Here is a 25,423-nt window from a genome sequence, read left to right as displayed (position 1 = left end):
TTTCACCATCCTCAATACTAATTATAACATCTTTTTTTCACTATTTTTAATACTGATTATAACATATATTTTTTTACCATTTTTAATATTAATTATAACATTTTTCTCCACTATCAGTACACTGAACATTTTTTCTTAAAATTCATTTCATCCCCTATTAAAAAAATATTTGGGGGACTGAGGGAGTACAATATATATAACAAAATATTATTTTCGTATAACAAATCACGGTAAGTGAGACTATGATATTGTATTACTTATTGAAACATGCAAATACAAGGGTGGTGAGTGATTAGGGCATCGAATGGCAACCCAAAAGAAAAAAGAAAAAAGATCTTTAAACAATTAAATTGTCTATTGGGCCACTTATTTTCACTTAAATCTCACTCACATAAATTCATAATAATCCATTAATTACACTTGGCCCAAATCCACATTTTACACTAAGTCCCAACCCACTTCACTAAAAAGGCAGTGGCCCAAATCCACATTTCACTCTAAATCCCAACCCACTACGCACTAAAAAGGTTAGAAGATAGGTGGCCCAATAGATTTGCTTTTTTAAATAGTGGCCCAATAGATCAGTTTTTTAAAATAGTGGCCCAGTGGACTAGTTAATTGCTTCTTCTTTTTTTCTTTTTCCCCTTATTGTAATCGAAATTGGAAAGAGCTAAAACTTTTTGAAAGATTACAAATTATAGATACATAAAATTAATCAACACGTTTTAACAAAAATGTGTTAATTTTGACAAAACAATAAATTAAATTTTGGCCCAAAAAAAGTTCTTGACATTCTGACGGCAATCGCTAGTCCAATGAGGCATGCTGTCATGTCACAGCCCGCAATCCCTAAGGATGGTTTAACCGGGGTTATGACTCGGGAAGGGGATTAAGAAGCGGGGAAAGAAAGGGGCATTTACTTAACAATCAAACATTTTACGAAAAGAGACATTTATTATATAACACTAGGATCATAACTGATCACTTGGGCAAATACAAGACGTTTGTTCGGGAAGGCCCGTCGAAGTGGATTACCCAACAAAAGAGTATCATACTTAAAATAAAACATTAGCATAATCAGAGTATCTTGCAGCGGAAATACGTGTGAGTTATACATATGAAGATGTATACTCAAGGTTACATTACTGTTCTACGTCTCAAGGGTACATCCGCTCAACTCCACTCCATTCCATCACCCGCTCAACCTGCACATTAGGGAAAACAACATGCAGGGCTGAGTAAAAATACTCAGTGAACATATGCCGGAAATATAACATTTTATATCATTTATTGTACTGCCAACAGTAACACACAGGGTTTTACTTGAAGGACCTGTGCTTACTAAACATTTTCTTTCATTTCATAAAGTTGGATGCGCATCCCATTTTCAGTCTATATGATCCATATCTGTTCCTTTTACGCGCCGGGAAGGAGGCCTCCTTCCACGGACGCTAAGACCGGTCGCAAGCGACACACAGTCTCCATGGGTGTACACGTTAACCCTTACTAGCAAACCTTCGTCTAGCGTAGGGTCCGAATTCGATTTCCTTTATAGTTGGCGAACCAACACAGATAGGATACATACATAAAACATAAACATTTTTGGCAGACAATCATTTAATAAACATTTCCTTTCCTTTCATAAGAACCATTTAATCATTTCCATAAACATTTCATTTAATAAGAACCATTTACCATTTAAAATATCACAGTTATATCATGTCATTCATTTCATTTCGTATAAGAGGCCTGTATGCAGGGGATCTCTATATACGTGTTTTAAGAAAGCCCACCTCATTCCGTTCCCACTAGGGGCGTAGAGTTACCTCCTTCTTTAGCTTTCACTTCCCGTCTGGACCTTTATTGACGAAGAGTCGATAAGTTCGAGAAGAAAGTCGTGTAAGAAAGGAAGATAGGTCTCTAAACTAAACTATCTCCTTTAATGATTTTAGGGTTCTAGCATCCATATTAATCTTATCTCGTCAAAACCTTAAACTCAAAACATCTATCACATAACTAACATTTAGATTCGAAACTATTTATTCGAACATCAACATGCGCATTAATCATAACTCGTTCTACTCATGCCATTAAGTCAAATATCCCGTCATTTAAAAATAAATCATATGATATCACATAGACAATTTATATCATCATAGATCATGCTTTCTCATACTTAAAACAATTTAATCCTTTTCAAATAATCCATATTAATAAGCCATTTGAAAAGAATTCATTAAATAAGAGTTTAACTCAAAATATTTTATTTTAAAAGTCCACTTATAAAAATACTTGAAATAAATGAACTCCATTTAAATAATTAATTTAAAGGTTAATATACAATTAAATTAATCAAGCTCAATTTAAATTAATAATTAAGAGCTCAAATACTTTAAATGGATATAAGCCCAAATTAATTAGATAAATTAAGTCCATCATATTTTTCTTTGAATAAGGCCCAAACATTTAAATCTAAGCCCATCAATTAATTAAATAAGGGCCCAAACACTTAACAAAATCGGCCCAAGTCTCGGCCCAACAACAAGTAATAAAATTGGCCCAAGTCTCGGCCTAACAACAAGCCCAACAAGCCAACCCTATCCCCTTCTCTTCCTCCCTTCATCAAACGCAAACACACAAACACACACACAAGGAAGCTGCGCCTCTCTCTCCCTCGGACGTCTGCCCGGCGCCGCCGCCTCCGCCGCCGACGAGCGGCGCCCTGCTCTCCCTCGGCATCTCTCGTCTCCCTCTCTTCTTTCTCACTCTCTCTCTCGGCTCTGTCCTCTCTCCGCCGCTGGAACAAGGCGGCAGACAGCCACCTTCCACGATGCGCCGCCGCCCGGTTCTCCTCTCCGGCCACACGGCCGCCATCTCCATCTCCATCCTCTTCCCTCATTCCCTAACCCTCAACAACATCTCGATCTCTCTCTCTAACCTCACTGACACACGCCGGCAGACACGACGTAAGTCGCGCCGCCGCGTCGCTCTCCCTCTCGCCGGCAGCACAGGCCCACGGCCATTGAGGAACCGCCGTCGCCGGAGACAGCCCAGGTAAAACCCTAACTTCTTTCATTTTCTTTTTCTTTTTCCTCATCTTTTTCCCTTTTTTTTTTTAAAATTAAAATCTGAAATCCCTCCTCTCTTTCTCTCTTGGCAGAACGGAGACCACCTCGGCTCCGTCGCCGTCCGTTGACCGCCGGCAGCCACCGCGGCTGCCGTCCCCTGACCTCGACTCACACACACAGCAGGGGTTCAAGCCTCAAATCAGTTCACACATAGCATAGGATTTTTCTTAGCACATATCAAAAACTGTAAATATCATATACACGATTGCTTAACATCTAAATATCTTTTCTTGCAAATTAAACTCTATGAAATTACAGTTCATATGTTAATACGTGTAAACTTTTCTTTTGGATCATTCACTTGGTGGTTCTCTGATATTGAATAAAAAGGGGAATACCTTGAATAGGTGTATGGTATTAGTCTCTGCAGATTTTATATATGGCATAGATTAGAAGCCAATTGTGAAGAGAATTGAAAGATACAGAAAATTCGATCCTTGAGGTTATTACCTTACAATCTCCTGTTCGAAAATGGCTGCCAGAGAGATGGTAGATGAATGTGAGAGGTGGGAATTGGCTGAAAAATGGTGTAGGTTATAAAAGAAAAATGGGGTGGCTTGGATGGATGAGGATCGTGGACTTCTTTAGCTTGAGAAGTATGAACATGGACTTTCTTCAGCATGCTTAGTATGACTGAAATTCTTCAGCATGCTGAGTATGACTGGGGAATTTCTTCAGCATGCGTAATATGGTTCCAACTTAATCATCAAAATATCTAAGAGATTAATACATTAATCATATGGTTCCAAACTCATTTAAATACATTGACACATACAAGACTAATTCTTATTTGAAGTATAAAATCCATTTGGGCTTGTCAATTTAATAAATTAACTAACCACATGGATCAACTTTAGTAATTAATAAAAATTCATATTTAACACTTCAATGTTAAATCCTCATTAATAAATTAATGGACTCAAAATATATTTTCAGTGTATCGTCCACTGGAAATAAAAATAAAAATAAATCATCACGTATATAAATCATCAAATTCATATAAGTTCGTATTTTATTAATGGATGCCGAACCCTAATTATCATAATAAATCCTTAAATAAGTCATTAGAAGAATTAAATCCTCAATTAAAAGTCGGGTCATTACATACTATCCCCCTTAAAAGAAATTTCGTCCCGAAATTTGTACCTCAGAAAATAACTCTGAGTACTTCACTTTCTTGTTAGACCGTAGTCTATTCTTGACCATGATGTATTCATAGGTCCCTTACTATTGGTATCGACTTAGTCCTTAGTACCTGAACTTCCCGATCTAAGATAGATTCGGATCTTCCTTCGTAACTCAAATATTGACTAATAACAATGTTGTTCTTATGGATCATATACTTTGAATCGTAAACATACTTCCTTATTCGCGACACATGGGATACATTACGCATATTCTCAAAGCTTTAGCACTAACGCCAAACAGTAAGTTATTGGGCCTATCCTTTCTACAATCTCGTATGAGCCTATAAAACGGGGTTTAGGTTTACCCTTCACATTGAGTCCAATGATTTCTCTTGATGGAGAAACTTTTATGGAAATTATCTCTCCATTTTCACATCATAGGTCAATTCGTCATTTGTCAACATATGACTCTGTCAATCATGACCCTCTTTTATTCACTATCAAATTTTGACGAATGATTTCAATCATCTAGTCATTTCACCTCAACAAAGTGGTGATCTATATTTCCTCACGTGTAACGCCTCATTTGCCAACCTATCGATAGTCAATTGATAACTGGTATTATATGTCTCACAATGAGTGGCAAAAACATGTTCTCGGCTTTCACCCCAGTTTAGCTCGGTCGTCCTCAACATACCTCATTAGTAATTTCTATGTCGTTGAAGCGGAACTATAACGACTAATATCTCTAAAGCATTCCTAAGGCAACTTAAACAGTTTGTAAGGAGACCAACCATTTCGAGCATGTAGGCAGTCAGCTTAAAACGTTGTTTTAAACTTTTATTCATTCATCAAAGGAACCTCGAGTCATGTGGGCATTGACTGCCCCCTTTCGTGACAGCCTTTGCTTAAGTCTGACGGATTCGAAAAATCCATCACGAGAACGAAATTCATTGGTTCGTTAAGGGCTCGGTTTGTCCCAAACACGACATTAAGCTTGACTTTATGAGCTCGAAGACTCAAAGTAACAATATGGTATGTTGTAAAACCTTCACTTGCTAGCACGCAAGGCATATTTCAACAAATGAGGTTTCATCTCGTTTCATTCCTCCTAACTAGAATTTTTCTAGATCTTAATACATCTTAGTACTTCCTGGTGACAGTATATGGGTGTCATGGCTTTATCTTATTCTTAAGTTCATTATCATGGAGATGCATATATTCCCTTCAAAGAAGATAGCATTATCTTATTCGTCGTTGTAATTCTTGAAACTTCTTATCCTTATTCTTACTCGTAACTTTTCATCCTTCCTTCGTGCTCCTACCACCATTTTCCTCAAGCTGGGTGGTTTAATCACTTCTATCATCATCTTATCCTATCTTAGACGAGACCTTCAGGCTCACTGCATCATCTACTACATTGGTCTTGTCCATGCGATGGTTAATACCAAAATCATAATCCTTTACGGGTTCAACCCATCCTCTTTGTCTCATCAGCTACTACAAATTCCTTATCAGGTTTTAGAATCTCTAGCACTACAATTCAAAATCATCAAAACTCTTTATCATTAAACTATCATTTATACTCGACACTAATTGTTCGAGTGTCAGATACCAACATTTATGTGCGTTAATCATAACTCTCACACTCACTCCATTTAGACACATAATCGATATCAGACTCAAATAATAAATTATATCTTAACCATTTATCATGCTCATAGTTCTCGATTAAATCTCGGACTTTGTAATAAAATACTAAATTCCAACTATAATTAATTATCATGCTTCTCTAATTTATTTATCTCATTTAAACTAATAAATCTAATCCATGCTAATTTCTCATACTTAGCCATTTTATATGCATTTCTCATGCAATTCAAAAAAAACTCAATAACTTACTAATCATGCTCATCTCATAAATACTCAAATAATTCATATAGTCTTACTAACATAGCATTAACTCATATGCACTGCTAGTTCACTTACATGACTTCACATACTCCACATATCTCAACTTAATAAATCATCGAATAGTTAGAAAATTTGTATTTAATGGAAATAAATTCCAAAAATTTAAATACAAATATTTTTAATTATTCTAAACACATTGGCATGCTCAAAATAACTCAATTAAAATTGAGCATCGCTCGTCTCTGGCCTTATGACTCACGGCCTTCATCAAATTTGAATCTTGGTGTTCAAATTAATCTAAGTAAATTATACGTGCAATATTTAATAAATATAAACACATATATAAATTCAAATCATTCAATATGTTCCAGAAAATGCCACTTCCTTGAGCAAAACTCACATCTACTGATTTGGCATAAATTCGTTCACCCAATAGTACTTGTGTACATGGTCCCTAAATGTTCCTTATGTTCGTCTTCATTCTTGGAGTCACTAAGACGAACTTATCCAGGTGAAGGTAGAATACTCTATCAATGATGCCCATGAATATATCTGGGCATTTGTTAGCCTGAATGGCACAACTACAAACTTGTAGTGGTCATAACCCGTTCTAAAAGTTGTCTTGGGTGATGACATCCGATCCTCAATCGATCTTGGAAAACACATTTGCACCTTTGAGTTGGTCAAACAATTCATCTACCCTCAATAAAGGATATTCATTCTTGAGTATTAATTTGTTCCACGCTCTATTGTCTGTGCGCCTTTTTAAAGTACCATACTTCTTCATAACATACAAAATATGCGCTCCTGATGGGAATGCACTAGACATGATTAAACTTAGGTCTAGTCGTTTTCTGCAATTGGATCTTTAGGTTCTCCAACTCCTTTGGAGTCATCTTGTTCGATGCTTTTGATACACGTGTCGATCTTGGTACTAGGTCGATGGTAAATTCTACTTGTCTATTGGTTGGCAGTCTTGGTAAATTCTCTGGATAATCATAATGAAATTCACGTATAACTTTTACGTCCTCGACTGTCCTTTCTGTTCTAGCTCTTCCGTTTAGGTATAAAAGGAAAACTTGGTAATGCTTCTTATCTATAACCTTCCTGGCTTGTAGGTTTGAAAAACTGGTATAATACTCTTTATACTTATCTCATGAAGTACCCTAAATTGTCTATTCTTAGGGTTTGTAGGAGGTTTCCCTTCTTTGCATAAATCGTGACATAGTTCTCAGTTAACCAGTCCATTCCTAGGATTATATCTACGTTCCATATTGGTATAACATCAAGTTATTCGCTACCACCTTAAGTGATCCTACATTCAATTAAAGGTTCATATAACTACATGTTACTATCATCGTTCCTTCTATGGGTGAAAAGTTTTTTTCATGTCTTGATCACTTTGTTCAGTTTGAATTTGTGACGGGTGATCCCCGGGCATAACTACCTTAGCGTTTAGAGTTTTGCTGAACAATTCAAAGTACGTAAACTCATCGTGGTTGGCGAGTGCCATTCTTATCTCATACTTTAGGCCAGGGCGAAACTTCTTCGGGAGTTTTTTTTTTTTTTTTTTTCATTGGTGTCCACCTATTGTGGGGCATAACGGACATGCCACAACAAATGTGGTCATACTGGGTCATAGATATCCTGTTTTGCTTCAGATTGAACATTTTCGTTTCTCTCCTCCTATCGCAGATATTGAAAATATATGTCATATGTATCCGTCTTAAAGTCTTTCTAAGCCAAGTTTGCTAACCATTCTTGAGTCATTGCTTTTCTTTTGGCTTTTCACCAAAATTTAGATCTAGTCAACTGAAATTCAACACATGAAGTCGTTCTTGTGCGATACAAGGAAAGCAAAGGTTCTCTTCATTGTCTTAATCTAAAGTTTACCCTCAACTGGATTCTTGGTTTCATAGCTATAACAAGCTTTACTCGAGAAAAAGTTCATCCATCTTTCGTAATGGTTCATTTTTGTCCCCATCTCGTTTCTAGCTTCTCATCTACCAAACATTCTATTTAAAAAAAAAAATGATCATCAATACATTCCTTTTCTCATATCACATGCGTAACACTTTTTCCATGATTCCATCGTGAAATCAGCATAGACAAAATAACTCAAGTCCTTATTCTCAAACCTTACGGTTTGTACTATAAATTGTTAACAAATGGAGTGGTCGATAATAATCAGAGGAGAAATACTAATCTCAACTAATTTAAACACAACTGAAGGTCAATTAACCATGCTATAGTTTGGGTGACTTACTAAGTCAATATACTAACGCTTCTTAGTCGTATACATCAAAAGAATCTACTAGAACAACTCAAAAGTTGCAAAGGCTCAAATCTCGAATGATATCAAAATAAAGTGTTGCAGAAAATTTGTTCAAGAGACTCAAATAAATAACCAGAGGGTAGAAAGGAGTAACTACCAGGTCGAACAAAATGACCTAGAGTGAGAACCCATCTGATTTTTTTTTTAAACTGAAGTTGAAATACAGGGGTTTATAAACCCAAAAGACGTCTTCTGAGATTTGGATCATGTGGACTGGCCAGGTCCAACATAATCACTTCCCAGTTACACGGGAAACATCATCCCGAACTTGGTAATTCTGGGTCTTCTAAATTCTCATCATACTATACATAACAAAACTTAAGTTCGTAACAGTAAGCTAATAGCTCAAACTTAGGGTCCTATCTCCTAGACTTATATTCTGAACGTTCAACATTCTTACATAAATAGACATATTACAACATAGTAATGTAACAGTCAAACCATATTCTTTCTACAACTCATCATGAAACGAAGTCAATTTGATATTCTGTCATGTGTGAACTTTCGAACGTAGAGACTATGCTTAAAACCTTCGTGGTGTAACGTCCATCTTGAAGTTGTCTCATGTCACCTTTCGTTGACTTACTTTCAACGTGGCACGTATCCTTTCAGTCTATCTTTGAGTTTCAAAGAAACTACAGTCTCCCGAAGGAAACCAAAACATTCGTGATGTTCATTCATTTTCTGATTCGTCATTCTCAAGCATCTAGGTTATAAGGATACCCTATAAATCCATCAATCTATGTTCTTTTGCAAATGTGATCATAAAACTTATAACAATCTACATTCCTTGAAAACGTGTTCATTATCATTCATTCCTCGAATCGTAAATCATTCAACATTCATTCATAGCATATCTTTCACAATCATGTTCTTGCAACAGTTTAAAATCATAACATTTATTAAAAAGATTGAAACCACAGTTACCTTTTTCCTGATTGAGCGTGATGCAATGGAGCGTTGAGCGGTGTCATAAGATTCATTTAAGTCAAATGACTCGATCTAGACTTGGCTTTTGAAGGAAAATTTTTGGGCCAGAGCAAACGAACTGCTCTGATACCACTCTGTCACAGCCCGCAATCCCTAAGGATGGTTTAACCGGGGTTATGACTCGGGAAGGGGATTAAGAAGCGGGGAAAGAAAGGGGCATTTACTTAACAATCAAACATTTTACGAAAAGAGACATTTATTATATAACACTAGGATCATAACTGATCACTTGGGCAAATACAAGACGTTTGTTCGGGAAGGCCCGTCGAAGTGGATTACCCAACAAAAGAGTATCATACTTAAAATAAAACATTAGCATAATCAGAGTATCTTGCAGCGGAAATACGTGTGAGTTATACATATGAAGATGTATACTCAAGGTTACATTACTGTTCTACGTCTCAAGGGTACATCCGCTCAACTCCACTCCATTCCATCACCCGCTCAACCTGCACATTAGGGAAAACAACATGCAGGGCTGAGTAAAAATACTCAGTGAACATATGCCGGAAATATAACATTTTATATCATTTATTGTACTGCCAACAGTAACACACAGGGTTTTACTTGAAGGACCTGTGCTTACTAAACATTTTCTTTCATTTCATAAAGTTGGATGCGCATCCCATTTTCAGTCTATATGATCCATATCTGTTCCTTTTACGCGCCGGGAAGGAGGCCTCCTTCCACGGACGCTAAGACCGGTCGCAAGCGACACACAGTCTCCATGGGTGTACACGTTAACCCTTACTAGCAAACCTTCGTCTAGCGTAGGGTCCGAATTCGATTTCCTTTATAGTTGGCGAACCAACACAGATAGGATACATACATAAAACATAAACATTTTTGGCAGACAATCATTTAATAAACATTTCCTTTCCTTTCATAAGAACCATTTAATCATTTCCATAAACATTTCATTTAATAAGAACCATTTACCATTTAAAATATCACAGTTATATCATGTCATTCATTTCATTTCGTATAAGAGGCCTGTATGCAGGGGATCTCTATATACGTGTTTTAAGAAAGCCCACCTCATTCCGTTCCCACTAGGGGCGTAGAGTTACCTCCTTCTTTAGCTTTCACTTCCCGTCTGGACCTTTATTGACGAAGAGTCGATAAGTTCGAGAAGAAAGTCGTGTAAGAAAGGAAGATATGTCTCTAAACTAAACTATCTCCTTTAATGATTTTAGGGTTCTAGCATCCATATTAATCTTATCTCGTCAAAACCTTAAACTCAAAACATCTATCACATAACTAACATTTAGATTCGAAACTATTTATTCGAACATCAACATGCGCATTAATCATAACTCGTTCTACTCATGCCATTAAGTCAAATATCCCGTCATTTAAAAATAAATCATATGATATCACATAGACAATTTATATCATCATAGATCATGCTTTCTCATACTTAAAACAATTTAATCCTTTTCAAATAATCCATATTAATAAGCCATTTGAAAAGAATTCATTAAATAAGAGTTTAACTCAAAATATTTTATTTTAAAAGTCCACTTATAAAAATACTTGAAATAAATGAACTCCATTTAAATAATTAATTTAAAGGTTAATATACAATTAAATTAATCAAGCTCAATTTAAATTAATAATTAAGAGCTCAAATACTTTAAATGGATATAAGCCCAAATTAATTAGATAAATTAAGTCCATCATATTTTTCTTTGAATAAGGCCCAAACATTTAAATCTAAGCCCATCAATTAATTAAATAAGGGCCCAAACACTTAACAAAATCGGCCCAAGTCTCGGCCCAACAACAAGTAATAAAATTGGCCCAAGTCTCGGCCCAACAACAAGCCCAACAAGCCAACCCTATCCCCTTCTCTTCCTCCCTTCATCAAACGCAAACACACAAACACACACACAAGGAAGCTGCGCCTCTCTCTCCCTCGGACGTCTGCCCGGCGCCGCCGCCTCCGCCGCCGACGAGCGGCGCCCTGCTCTCCCTCGGCATCTCTCGTCTCCCTCTCTTCTTTCTCACTCTCTCTCTCGGCTCTGTCCTCTCTCCGCCGCTCTCGGCCGCTGGAACAAGGCGGCAGACAGCCACCTTCCACGATGCGCCGCCGCCCGGTTCTCCTCTCCGGCCACACGGCCGCCATCTCCATCTCCATCCTCTTCCCTCATTCCCTAACCCTCAACAACATCTCGATCTCTCTCTCTAACCTCACTGACACACGCCGGCAGACACGACGTAAGTCGCGCCGCCGCGTCGCTCTCCCTCTCGCCGGCAGCACAGGCCCACGGCCATTGAGGAACCGCCGTCGCCGGAGACAGCCCAGGTAAAACCCTAACTTCTTTCATTTTCTTTTTCTTTTTCCTCATCTTTTTCCCTTTTTTTTTTAAAATTAAAATCTGAAATCCCTCCTCTCTTTCTCTCTTGGCAGAACGGAGACCACCTCGGCTCCGTCGCCGTCCGTTGACCGCCGGCAGCCACCGCGGCTGCCGTCCCCTGACCTCGACTCACACACACAGCAGGGGTTCAAGCCTCAAATCAGTTCACACATAGCATAGGATTTTTCTTAGCACATATCAAAAACTGTAAATGTCATATACACGATTGCTTAACATCTAAATATCTTTTCTTGCAAATTAAACTCTATGAAATTACAGTTCATATGTTAATACGTGTAAACTTTTCTTTTGGATCATTCACTTGGTGGTTCTCTGATATTGAATAAAAAGGGGAATACCTTGAATAGGTGTATGGTATTAGTCTCTGCAGATTTTATATATGGCATAGATTAGAAGCCAATTGTGAAGAGAATTGAAAGATACAGAAAATTCGATCCTTGTGGTTATTACCTTACAATCTCCTGTTCGAAAATGGCTGCCAGAGAGATGGTAGATGAATGTGAGAGGTGGGAATTGGCTGAAAAATGGTGTAGGTTATAAAAGAAAAATGGGGTGGCTTGGATGGATGAGGATCGTGGACTTCTTCAGCTTGAGAAGTATGAACATGGACTTTCTTCAGCATGCTTAGTATGACTGAAATTCTTCAGCATGCTGAGTATGACTGGGGAATTTCTTCAGCATGCGTAGTATGGTTCCAACTTAATCATCAAAATATCTAAGAGATTAATACATTAATCATATGGTTCCAAACTCATTTAAATACATTGACACATACAAGACTAATTCTTATTTGAAGTATAAAATCCATTTGGGCTTGTCAATTTAATAAATTAACTAACCACATGGATCAACTTTAGTAATTAATAAAAATTCATATTTAACACTTCAATGTTAAATCCTCATTAATAAATTAATGGACTCAAAATATATTTTGAGTGTATCGTCCACTGGAAATAAAAATAAAAATAAATCATCAAATTCATATAAGTTCGTATTTTATTAATGGATGCCGAACCCTAATTATCATAATAAATCCTTAAATAAGTCATTAGAAGAATTAAATCCTCAATTAAAAGTCGGGTCATTACATGTCAAGGGTTCGTTAGATACAAAAATTAGAAGTATGTTAATTTTGCAACAAATTGAAAGATAATGATACTATTTCAACGTTTTAAATACCGTATTAAAATTGTAAAATATGTAATAATTCACATACTCTAATTAGCAATTAATCCAAATAACATATAACTTCCCATCTCTTTAATTTTCCTCCTTCATGAGAAATTCCTCCTTGTATAGTAAGTACATAAGGTTTTTCATTACTCCCTCCGTCCACTAATTCAATGCCTTCTTTCCTTTTTGGGACGTCCACCAACTCAAGGCCTATCCATTTTTAGTAAATTTTTATTTATATTTAATTGGTGGGTCCCAAAACAATACACTTTTTCTTCACTCAACTAGTAAACAATACATTAATTGTGGGTCCCTTTCTCCACTCAATTAATAAAAATACACTTTTTCTTAAAACCCATTTTTTCTTAAAACCCGTGTTTTGCTCCTTAGGTCATGAATTAGTGGACGGAGGGAGTATAATATTGTAAAAAAAGTTGTTAGAGCTCAAACATATTCAAACAATTATTCACCATGTTCATAACTACCTACTTTCCTTAGAAGATCCAAGCTCTAAATCGAATGGAAAAAAAAAAAAAAACCAGTTGACTAGCTAGCTCTACCTATTTGCAGAGCTGACTCTCACTGAAACATTTCATCAAACACCAACCTCGCATCGCCATTGACGAACTCGAGAGACGCCATGGACGTCACGCCGATACTCTCAACGAACCTGCAGAAAATCTGGAACGCCATCGAGCTCCGGCTGCTGGTCGTCCTCAGCCTCTTCCTCCAAGTCGTCCTCATCTTCGTCGGAAACCGAAGAAAATACACCAAAAGCAAATGGGTCGCCGCCATTCTCTGGGTCTTCTTGTAACAGCCCGGCTCCAGAGTTGACGGCTGTCCCCACAGACCAATACGAGTCTTTTCTAGCGTGTTTTGTCCTCACTCGCACGCTCCCTGAGAAACTTCCCAGGGGGTCCACCCATCCTGGAATTGCTCCAAGCCAAGCACGCTTAACCTTGGAGTTTCTTCCGTGTGGGCACCAGAAAAGAAGATGCATCTTATTGATATGAGTAGCCCAATCAAATCCTTTAAGCTCTCCTCGAATATGCAGTCCCATACCTGCATATTCTCGGAATCCCTCTCGTTCGGGTGTGTTCCGGTTCATCCCTGCGCCCCTCCGCTTGGAAGTCTTAACCGGAGCCGCTCTTTGTCCGTGCCTCTTTTTGCACCGGCGATCACTCCGCACTTCGTCCCCGGGCGTCACAGGCCCACCAGCTTCCGCTTGGTTCGTCCCCGAACCACACCGTACTGGAAGAGGTTCGGCTCTGATACCACCTGTAACAGCCCGGCTCCAGAGTTGACGGCTGTCCCCACAGACCAATACGAGTATTTTCTAGCGTGTTTTGTCCTCACTCGCACGCTCCCTGAGAAACTTCCCAGGGGGTCACCCATCCTGGAATTGCTCCAAGCCAAGCACGCTTAACCTTGGAGTTTCTTCCGTGTGGGCACCAGAAAAGAAGATGCATCTTATTGATATGAGTAGCCCAATCAAATCCTTTAAGCTCTCCTCGAATATGCAGTCCCATACCTGCATATTCTCGGAATCCCTCTCGTTCGGGTGTGTTCCGGTTCATCCCTGCGCCCCTCCGCTTGGAAGTCTTAACCGGAGCCGCTCTTTGTCCGTGCCTCTTTTTGCACCGGCGATCAAATCAAACTCAATTTAATCAATAAAATTAGCCCAATTATTAGAAGTCAAATTTTAGCTCATTAATGAATTTAAACTTAAGCTCATACTTAAAGCCCAACATCTCTCTATCTCCCTCTTAAATCCCTCTCTGCACTCACTATTCAACATACACACGCACACTCTCACACACATACTCACACACCAGCGCACCCTCTCTCTCTCCCTCGTCTTCCGCCGCCGCCGCCCGACAGCGGCGCCGCCCGACGTCTCCCTCTCCTTCCCAGCATCCTTTTCCCTCTCCCTGACCCCTTTCTTCCCAGCCTTCCTCTCTCCCCCAACCTCTCTCTCCGTCGTGGCCAGACAGCCATCTGACGCCGGCCCCCTGCTCCGGCGAGCAGCCAGCCGCTGCCGCCTCTACTCCCGCCGTCAACAGCGCAGCTGTAGCGCCGCTGGGACAGCAGCACCGCAGCAGCCACCAGACGCCCTCTCTTCCTCTTCTATTTCTATTTCCCCTTTTTCATGTAATTTATAAGATTTATTCTATTTGATTATGCATATGCTGTGTAAAACGAAAGATTTGTGAAAGTTTTGTTTTTGCATAAAATAATTGATGTACTAAAATGAAATTACAGAAGAAATTAAAGTTACCAGCTGAAAGTGGCAAAGTTGAAATTTGTAGTGAGAGTGGCAGATTTGAGTTATTTTGTGAAAAGAGCAAATGGAGAATTCAGTTGATGGTTTATGATTCGAAGCTGATGGAATGAGGATGATGCAATGAGGTTTAAATAGATTGAATTTACTCGTTCGTCGTCAAAGATTTGAATGTGAAAGAGATCAAAAATTTGCTGCTTGTGAAGAAAAAATCAAATCTTACGTGAAATCAAATTTGGTTAGCTGAAAGAAAGATACACGTTAATCTCATTTTCATTTCAATAAAAAGTTAATTACACAATAATTATATATATATATATATATATGGGCTTGGAATGTATGATAAGTAAATGGGCCGGTATAATGTATATAAGCTTAGATTAAAAATTAAACAAGGTCCAACATATATTAAATTGCAAATAATAGTATTTAAGCCCAAATTAAAGTAAAATTAATTGAATATAATCTTCCATTTCCATAGATATAATCTATAGTTCGAAATCATATATCTAACTAGGGGCGCGATTAGATAATTCATGACATAGACTAAAATTTGAATAACCTCACAATTTAAATATAAAATGCTTCAAAATAATTTAAATATGAAATAATTTAAAACAAAAATTTAAATGAATTATTTGGTTTCGGGCTGTCACAACGAAGTTATGTTACGTTATGACAATATGTGTTACCATTTTATTAACATGGACAATTATTGCATGTTCCCACACTGAGTGTACCCTGTATGCTCATCCCATATTCAACAGTTTCAGGTGATTGATATCGGAGGCGCGTGGAGAGTCGAATGGGCGCGTCACATCTATTTAAAAATAAATGTTTCTTAAAACATATTGTGTTATTTCATGTGATATTTTTGGTTATGTAAACTCTGAAATTCTATATTATTTGAGATTTGTGTGTGATTTATTTAAATAAATGTTGTTATATTATTTTAATGTCATGACTTGTTTAATCTATATTTAAATTCATTTCAAATATTTATTTAAGAATTTATATCTTTACGAGTATATATACATGGATACATACATAATTTTTAATTATATAAAGATTTTATTTTGTTATATTTTCCGCTGCTAAAAAGATATGATTTTATATTTAGAGTTTTTTTTTTCCTTAGTACAAGTTTTATTAATTAGTTAATTATTTTTCTGACATCTTCATGTCGTGCTTTGAAAATAAAGTTGTTTAAATTTATGAATTCAAAATCAAGTTTTATATTTGAATACATTATTGAAAATTTTGATATCTTATAAATCGTTTTAAAAGTGCTTTAAAAACCAATTTTATTTAAAGATTTCTTTTTCTTAAAATTATTTTCGAAAATATTTATTTTAAAAGTGAGTTTTAAATTATTTTAAGACTTCCGCATTAAATATTTATTTAAATTTTATATTTAACTCCTTAATTAGATTAGGGTGTTACAGCATGGTATCAGAGCAGGTCTACTTTCCTGTAGACTCTGCAAAAATATTTTATTTAAAATTTTTAAAAGTCATGTGTGAGAAATCCATTCGACCTCTACGTGCTTCGACTTCAAGGTAAATGTATTTCAAAGTATTTTTTTTATGGGGATGAGTATAAATTGTTTACGTTGAAAGTATGTTGAAATTTGCTGCAAAAATTGAAGTTATTATCAGAAAGTTCAAGTTCATTATGCAAGTTATTATGAGAAAGTTCAGTATACAAGTTATTATGTTGAAGATTAATTGCAGCAATGAATTTATTTCAGAAATTATTTCAGTTCATGATGTTAAAGTATGATTCACGAAAAATTTTTTTTTTTTTTTTTTTTGAACATAGTCCTCGAATTACGAATAACCTAGAATTTTCTTTTAGTATCATTCTCTCAAGCGAGTGTAGAATAGAAACTGATAGTGCCTTTGAATATAGAACAATGAGGAATACACGCGCACAGTCCCACAACGCCGAGAGTTCAAATACTAATCACGAAGCAGAAGCAGGACGAACTCATCCAACAAATGGAGGAGACTTCATGAGTCAATTCTTGAGCGCTTTACAGGGTTTTGTCCAACAGCAGGCCCAAACTCAGGCTACCCAAACCGACCTAAACCGAACCTCTAACACGATAGATCAAGCTGTAGAGCGATTTCGGAACTATAATCCACCACGATTCAATGGACGTGATGGACCACTAGCAGCCGAAGAGTGGTTGGAAGAGCTCGAACGTATCTTCACTCACATCAACTGTAGTGATGAGCAGAAAGTTTCATGCGCTGTTTTTCAACTCAAAGAGGACGCTCGACAATGGTGGAAACATTTCTATCGCTTGTTGGGAGAGGAAGATCGCAATGTTCTAAATTGGAAAAATTTCAAGGATGTGGTAATGAATAAATACTTTCCCCTCTCATTCAGAGAAAAGAAGGAGACCGAGTTCTTTGAGTTGAAACAAGGGAATATGACTATAGAGGAGTATGAAAGGAAATTCAATGAGTTGGCCCGTTTTGCTCCACACCTAGTTGATACAGAAGATAAGATGATCGCTAGGTTCAGAAAAGGGTTAAGAATTGACATCAAAGGAATTATGGCTGCACATGTGATTGACGATTTCAGCGACCTGGTTAAGCGAGCGGAAGAAGTGGGCACGGCTCTTGGAACAAACCATCCTACATCAAAATCGACAAATCAACCAATGAAGAGGAAATGGGAAAATCCTAACCAAAGTGGAGGAAACTTCCAAGATAAGAGGTCGAAATTTGGAGGTAACACCAGTGCAAACACACAAGTAACCAAACCACAATGTCAGAAGTGTGGAAAGTTCCACAATGGAGAGTGTCTGTGGGGAAAAGGAGTTTGCTTCTTTTGCCATGAACCGGGACATACATCGAGTACTTGTCCTAAGAACAAGCGGAATGTGCTAGAAGGGAGAATGAACGTTGGGCTAAACAAAGGAAGTGGCAAAGAGCCAGAAAGAAAAGGAAATGCTCGTTTCTTTTCCTTAAAACAACAAGAAGAAGTTGAGGATGACAACACAATGACGGGTACGCTAATTATATCAGGAACACCTGCTGTTGTTCTATTTGATTCTGGAGCTTCACACTCATTTATTTCCCTTAAGTTTTGTCAAAAGAATAAGATCATTTGGGAGGTAGAGAACTTAGACTTGAACATAAGTATTCCCTCTGGAGAATCCATTAAGACTAATAGGATTGCTAGAAAAATTTCCTTGAATTTTAGGAATAGAAAGCTTGAAGCTGACTTATACCTTATCGAAATGCACGATTTCGATGTGATTCTGGGGATGGATTGGTTAAGTCGAAACCATGCAACAATTAAGTGCCGCGAAAGAGAAGTCGTGTTCAAAATACCAGGGGAGAAAGAAGTTGCTATTCAAGGATCAAAGTTAAGGAAAATGCCCATGGTGATATCTGCTATGAAGGCGATGAAGATATTGAATAAAGGAGGCTGCAACGCTTATTTGGTGAGCATAGTAGGCAAGGAAAATGATGAACTCACCCTTGAAAATGTTCCAGTAGTATGCGAATTCCCCGATGTTTTCCCCGAAAATCTACCTGGAATACCACCTGATAGGCAAGTAGAGTTTACGATCGATTTGTTACCTGGAGTAGCACCTGTTTCGAAAGCACCGTATAGAATGGCACCAAAGGAATTGGAAGAATTGAAGACACAATTGCAAGAACTTTTGGACCTAGGGTTTATTCGACCAAGTGTATCACCCTGGGGAGCGCCAGTCTTGTTTGTCAAGAAGAAAGACGGAACAATGCGGATGTGTATCGACTATCGAGAACTCAATCAACTCACCATCAAGAACAAGTATCATCTGCCAAGGATAGAGGATTTATTCGATCAGTTGAAAGGAGCAGGAGTGTTTTCAAAAATCGATTTGAGGTCGGGTTATCACCAACTCAAAATAAAGGAAGGTGATATACCAAAGACGGCTTTTCGAACGAGATATGGCCATTACGAATTCGTAGTCATGCCTTTTGGTTTAACAAACGCCCCTGCGGTATTTATGGATTTGATGAACCGCGTTTTCCACCCTTATTTGGATAAGTTTGTCATAGTATTCATTGATGACATACTGATATATTCTAAGGACAAAGCGCAACACGAAGAACATCTCAGAATCACTTTGGAAACCTTACGAAATGAGAAACTTTACGCCAAATTTAAGAAGTGTGAATTTTGGCTAGATCAAGTTGTCTTTCTCGGTCATGTGGTGAGTGCTAAAGGAATTAAGGTGGACCCAGCGAAGGTGGAAGCTGTAAATAACTGGAAGGCACCTACCAACGCCAGTGAAGTGAGAAGTTTCTTAGGACTCGCTGGTTATTATAGAAGATTCATCGAGGGATTTTCAAAGATAGCAGGCTCAATGACACAATTAACCAGAAAAGGAGTCGTGTTCAAGTGGACTGATCAATGCGAGCAGAGTTTTCAGGAATTGAAAAGAAGGTTAACAACAGCACCAGTGTTAACCATACCCGATGAATCAGGAAATTTCGTCATCTATACCGACGCCTCGAAGCAAGGTCTGGGATGTGTTTTAATGCAGAAAGGAAAGGTTATCGCTTACGCGTCAAGGCAGTTGAAGACGCACGAACATAACTACCCTACGCATGATTTGGAGCTAGCAGCCGTAGTGCACGCGCTAAAGATTTGGAGACATTACTTGTATGGGGGAAAATGTGAGATCTTCACAGATCATAAGAGTTTGAAATATTTCTTCACGCAAAAGGAGTTGAATATGAGGCAAAGAAGGTGGCTAGAACTCGTGAAGGATTATGATTGTACCATACAGTATCACCCTGGAAAGGCTAATGTGGTGGCCGATGCACTTAGCAGAAAAGGAGAAGGACAACCAGCCTCAATGATAACTCAACAAGAAACCTTGATAAAAGAATTTGAAAGGATGAATCTCGAGGTGGTTAGTCCAAATACCCCAGAGGCTACGCTTGCAGCACTAGTTGTTAAACCTACATTGCGTGATCGTATTAGAAAAGCGCAGGAGACCAACAGCTTCCTCCAGAAAATGAAAAGTAAGGGGTTAAAAGACAATAATACAAGTTTCTCATTGGCAAGTGATGGAACACTTACATATGCAGGGAGAATTTGCGTCCCTAAGGATAAAGAATTGATAAGAGAAATTTTGGATGAGGCGCACTGCACGACTTACACAGCACACCCAGGAAGCACCAAGATGTACAAAGATCTTCGAAATATATTTTGGTGGAGAGGAATGAAGAGGTCAATAGCTGAGTATGTTGGAAGATGTATGACATGTCAACAAGTGAAAGCTGAACATCAACGACCATCGGGATTGCTAAATCCATTGGAGATACCCGAATGGAAATGGGAACACATTACGATGGACTTCGTGGTGAGACTTCCAAGAACAATACGTGGACACGATGCAGTTTGGGTAGTTGTAGATCGACTCACTAAGTCCGCACACTTCATTCCAGTAAAAATGACATACTCAATGGACCAATTGGCGAGACTGTATGTTCAAGAGGTGGTTAGACTACATGGAGTGCCAGTATCTATTGTCTCTGATCGAGATCCAAGATTTACATCCAGATTCTGGAAAAGCTTACACGCAGCTATGGGAACTAAACTTAACTTTTCAACAGCATATCATCCTCAAACAGACGGACAATCCGAAAGGACTATACAAATTTTGGAAGATATGTTGCGGACTAGTATCATGGATATTGGAGGCACTTGGGAAACTCATCTACCATTAATCGAGTTTGCATACAACAACAGTTTTCAAACAACTCTTAGAATGGCTCCGTATGAGGCATTATATGGGAGAAAGTGTAGATCGCCATTATATTGGGACGAAGTTGGTGAACGAAAAGTGTTAGGTCCGGAAATCATTGAGAAGACGGTTGAGGTCATTGAGAAGATAAAGGAGAGGATTAAAATGGCGCAGGATCGACAGAAATCTTATGCAGATCGCAGAAGAAAGGAGTTATATTTCGAGGTTGGTGAAAAAGTATTTATCAAAGTAGCACCAATGAAAGGAGTTCTACGATTCGGAAAGAAAGGAAAATTGAGACCTCGATTTATTGGACCGTTTGAAATCCTAGAACGCATAGGTGATGTTGCCTATCGTCTAGCTTTAACACCAGAATTGTCAGCAGTGCACAATGTGTTTCACGTTTCCATGTTGCGAAAGTATCTGCACGATCCTAGTCACATCGTCCATTATGAAAATCTCCAAATCAACAAGGACCTTACATACGAAGAAGAGCCAAGTGTTATATTAGATCGAAAAGTAAAGGTCTTGCGAGGTAAAGAAATACCCTTAGTCAAAATTCAATGGACTAGGCACGGACCTGATGAAGCTACTTGGGAACGTGAAGAAGAAATTCTAGCTCGATATCCCCAGTTAGAACCAAGTAAGTTAAATTTCGAGGACGAAATTTTATTTAAGTGGGTAGGGTTGTGACAGCCCGAAACCAAATAATTCATTTAAATTTTTGTTTTAAATTATTTCATATTTAAATTATTTTGAAGCATTTTATATTTAAATTGTGAGGTTATTCAAATTTTAGTCTATGTCATGAATTATCTAATCGCGCCCCTAGTTAGATATATGATTTCGAACTATAGATTATATCTATGGAAATGGAAGATTATATTCAATTAATTTTACTTTAATTTGGGCTTAAATACTATTATTTGCAATTTAATATATGTTGGACCTTGTTTAATTTTTAATCTAAGCTTATATACATTATACCGGCCCATTTACTTATCATACATTCCAAGCCCATATATATATATATATATATAATTATTGTGTAATTAACTTTTTATTGAAATGAAAATGAGATTAACGTGTATCTTTCTTTCAGCTAACCAAATTTGATTTCACGTAAGATTTGATTTTTTCTTCACAAGCAGCAAATTTTTGATCTCTTTCACATTCAAATCTTTGACGACGAACGAGTAAATTCAATCTATTTAAACCTCATTGCATCATCCTCATTCCATCAGCTTCGAATCATAAACCATCAACTGAATTCTCCATTTGCTCTTTTCACAAAATAACTCAAATCTGCCACTCTCACTACAAATTTCAACTTTGCCACTTTCAGCTGGTAACTTTAATTTCTTCTGTAATTTCATTTTAGTACATCAATTATTTTATGCAAAAACAAAACTTTCACAAATCTTTCGTTTTACACAGCATATGCATAATCAAATAGAATAAATCTTATAAATTACATGAAAAAGGGGAAATAGAAATAGAAGAGGAAGAGAGGGCGTCTGGTGGCTGCTGCGGTGCTGCTGTCCCAGCGGCGCTACAGCTGCGCTGTTGACGGCGGGAGTAGAGGCGGCAGCGGCTGGCTGCTCGCCGGAGCAGGGGGCCGGCGTCAGATGGATGTCTGGCCACGACGGAGAGAGAGGTTGGGGGAGAGAGGAAGGCTGGGAAGAAAGGGGTCAGGGAGAGGGAAAAGGATGCTGGGAAGGAGAGGGAGACGTCGGGCGGCGCCGCTGTCGGGCGGCGGCGGCGGAAGACGAGGGAGAGAGAGAGGGTGCGCTGGTGTGTGAGTATGTGTGTGAGAGTGTGCGTGTGTATGTTGAATAGTGAGTGCAGAGAGGGATTTAAGAGGGAGATAGAGAGATGTTGGGCTTTAAGTATGAGCTTAAGTTTAAATTCATTAATGAGCTAAAATTTGACTTCTAATAATTGGGCTAATTTTATTGATTAAATTGAGTTTGATTTTAAATTGAGATTTGAACTATAAAACCATGCCTTTAAATATTTTATTAATAAGATTAATGATTTTAAAGGTTTTATGAAATTTTCTTATTTTTAATTATTTTTTTAGTACATTTAGACCCTTATGTTTATTATTTGAATTTATCTGACTAGGTGCGGCGCGATTAGGACGTAACTTTTGATTGAATTTCTTAAAGTTAGCCTTCAAGTTCAAGTTCAAAATACAGGTGTGGGATTTATTTCAGTACATGCACGTGGTTAATATTTGTCCATTTTAATATTATGTGTTTACCGTATGTGTTGTAAAAATATTTATCGCTAGGGGCCAGCATAATTGGTCCAGGACTTCACCGTCCTTGGTATGCCACAATGCGATTTCATGTTACAAGGTTGCAACCATTATATTGTCGCCAGGGATCCATATATAGGGTCCGGGACATTAAAGTCCTTGGAGTTGCCACAGTGCGTATGGAAGTTATGTTACGTTATGACAATATGTGTTACCATTTTATTAACATGGACAATTATTGCATGTTCCCACACTGAGTGTACCCTGTATGCTCATCCCATATTCAACAGTTTCAGGTGATTGATATCGGAGGCGCGTGGAGAGTCGAATGAGCGCGTCACATCTATTTAAAAATAAATGTTTCTTAAAACATATTGTGTTATTTCATGTGATATTTTTGGTTATGTAAACTCTGAAATTCTATATTATTTGAGATTTGTGTGTGATTTATTTAAATAAATGTTGTTATATTATTTTAATGTCATGACTTGTTTAATCTATATTTAAATTCATTTCAAATATTTATTTAAGAATTTATATCTTTACGAGTATATATACATGGATACATACATAATTTTTAATTATATAAAGATTTTATTTTGTTATATTTTCCGCTGCTAAAAAGATATGATTTTATATTTAGAGTTTTTTTTTCCTTAGTACAAGTTTTATTAATTAGTTAATTATTTTTCTGACATCTTCATGTCGTGCTTTGAAAATAAAGTTGTTTAAATTTATGAATTCAAAATCAAGTTTTATATTTGAATACATTATTGAAAATTTTGATATCTTATAAATCGTTTTAAAAGTGCTTTAAAAACCAATTTTATTTAAAGATTTCTTTTTCTTAAAATTATTTTCGAAAATATTTATTTTAAAAGTGAGTTTTAAATTATTTTAAGACTTCCGCATTAAATATTTATTTAAATTTTATATTTAACTCCTTAATTAGATTAGGGTGTTACACTTCTACCTCTCCGCCGACTCCGTCGCCACCCTCGCCCTCGGCGTCCTCTCCCAAGCCGAAGGCGACTCGAGCGACGCCGTCGACGCCAAGTACACGATCTCAGTCTTCTGGGCGCCTTTCCTCCTGATGCACCTCGGCGGCCCCGACACCATCACTGCCTACGCCCTCGCCGATAACGAGCTCTGGTCTCGCCACCTGCTCGGGCTGGCGGGCCAAGTCGTCGTCACAGTCTACGTCTACATCCGATCCTTCTCCCGCGCGTCTCTGAATTTTTTGTGGATCCTGGTTTTCTTCACCGGAGTTGTCAAGTACGGCTAGAGGAGCTGGGTTCTCTACGCCGCAAGCAGGGATCGGTACCGCGACTCGATCCGGAGCCGATCTATGCCAAATTCGTGGACGAGGCGGCTTCGAGGGAGGAGGAAGGGTACATAGTCTCCCTCGGTAAAGCCGCCGACGTCATGCCGTCGCTGCCGATGGGAGCTCGCGGCGCCAGCGGCGAAAATGGAAGACTGTCTGATGCGGAGGAATTCGAATTATTCTAAGTTTATATCCTATAAAATAGGAATTATTTTTGTTAAATGATTTGTTAGACAAAATTCTATAGCTGCACTACAAGAATTCAGGCTATAGACAACACTACATAGATGAACGTTGTCTAATATACTTATAGACAACGGTTTCCAAAAACATGTTATCTATATAGAGCAGTCATAGACGACACGCCTAAAAACAGTCATCTATTAGAGAATAGACAACAGTTTTCAAAAGCTAGACGACACGCGACCGTCCGTCGTCTGTTCTCCAAATAGACGACAGACGGCCGTCCGTCGTCTATCAGCTCAGCTCCCCTAAATAGACTATATCTTTATTTATGAAAGACGATTTGTTAATAGATGACAGGTTTCGCCTGTCATATATTAGCCGGCATGGCAAATTTTTGTTTTTATTTTTTTTAATTTATCAATTACTATCGTTTTTCACGGTAAATTCATAATATTTCGTAGTGTTTTATTTTAGCATATTTTATACTCCCTCCGTCCCACTGTAAGTGAGACCTTTTTTTTGGGCACAAGAATTAAGAAATGTGTATTTTGTGTGTAGGT

The 25,423-nt window shown here is 37.8% G+C and overlaps 1 long non-coding RNA gene across 1 annotated transcript; it reads left to right on the top strand.

The window, feature by feature from the left end:
- Positions 1-22,354: 22,354 nt before the first annotated feature.
- LOC130999890 (uncharacterized) lies at positions 22,355-23,878 on the top strand. The gene is made up of 2 exons (XR_009093612.1): positions 22,355-22,438; positions 23,218-23,878. It is a non-coding gene; the product is annotated as an uncharacterized LOC130999890 (long non-coding RNA).
- Positions 23,879-25,423: the final 1,545 nt, after the last annotated feature.

This window comes from Salvia miltiorrhiza, chromosome 8 (assembly GCF_028751815.1).
Source record: "Salvia miltiorrhiza cultivar Shanhuang (shh) chromosome 8, IMPLAD_Smil_shh, whole genome shotgun sequence".
Classification (NCBI taxonomy): Eukaryota; Viridiplantae; Streptophyta; class Magnoliopsida; order Lamiales; family Lamiaceae; genus Salvia; species Salvia miltiorrhiza.
The sequence above is the reverse complement of the archived record's forward strand: the minus strand, read 5'-3'. Positions and strand labels throughout refer to the sequence as shown.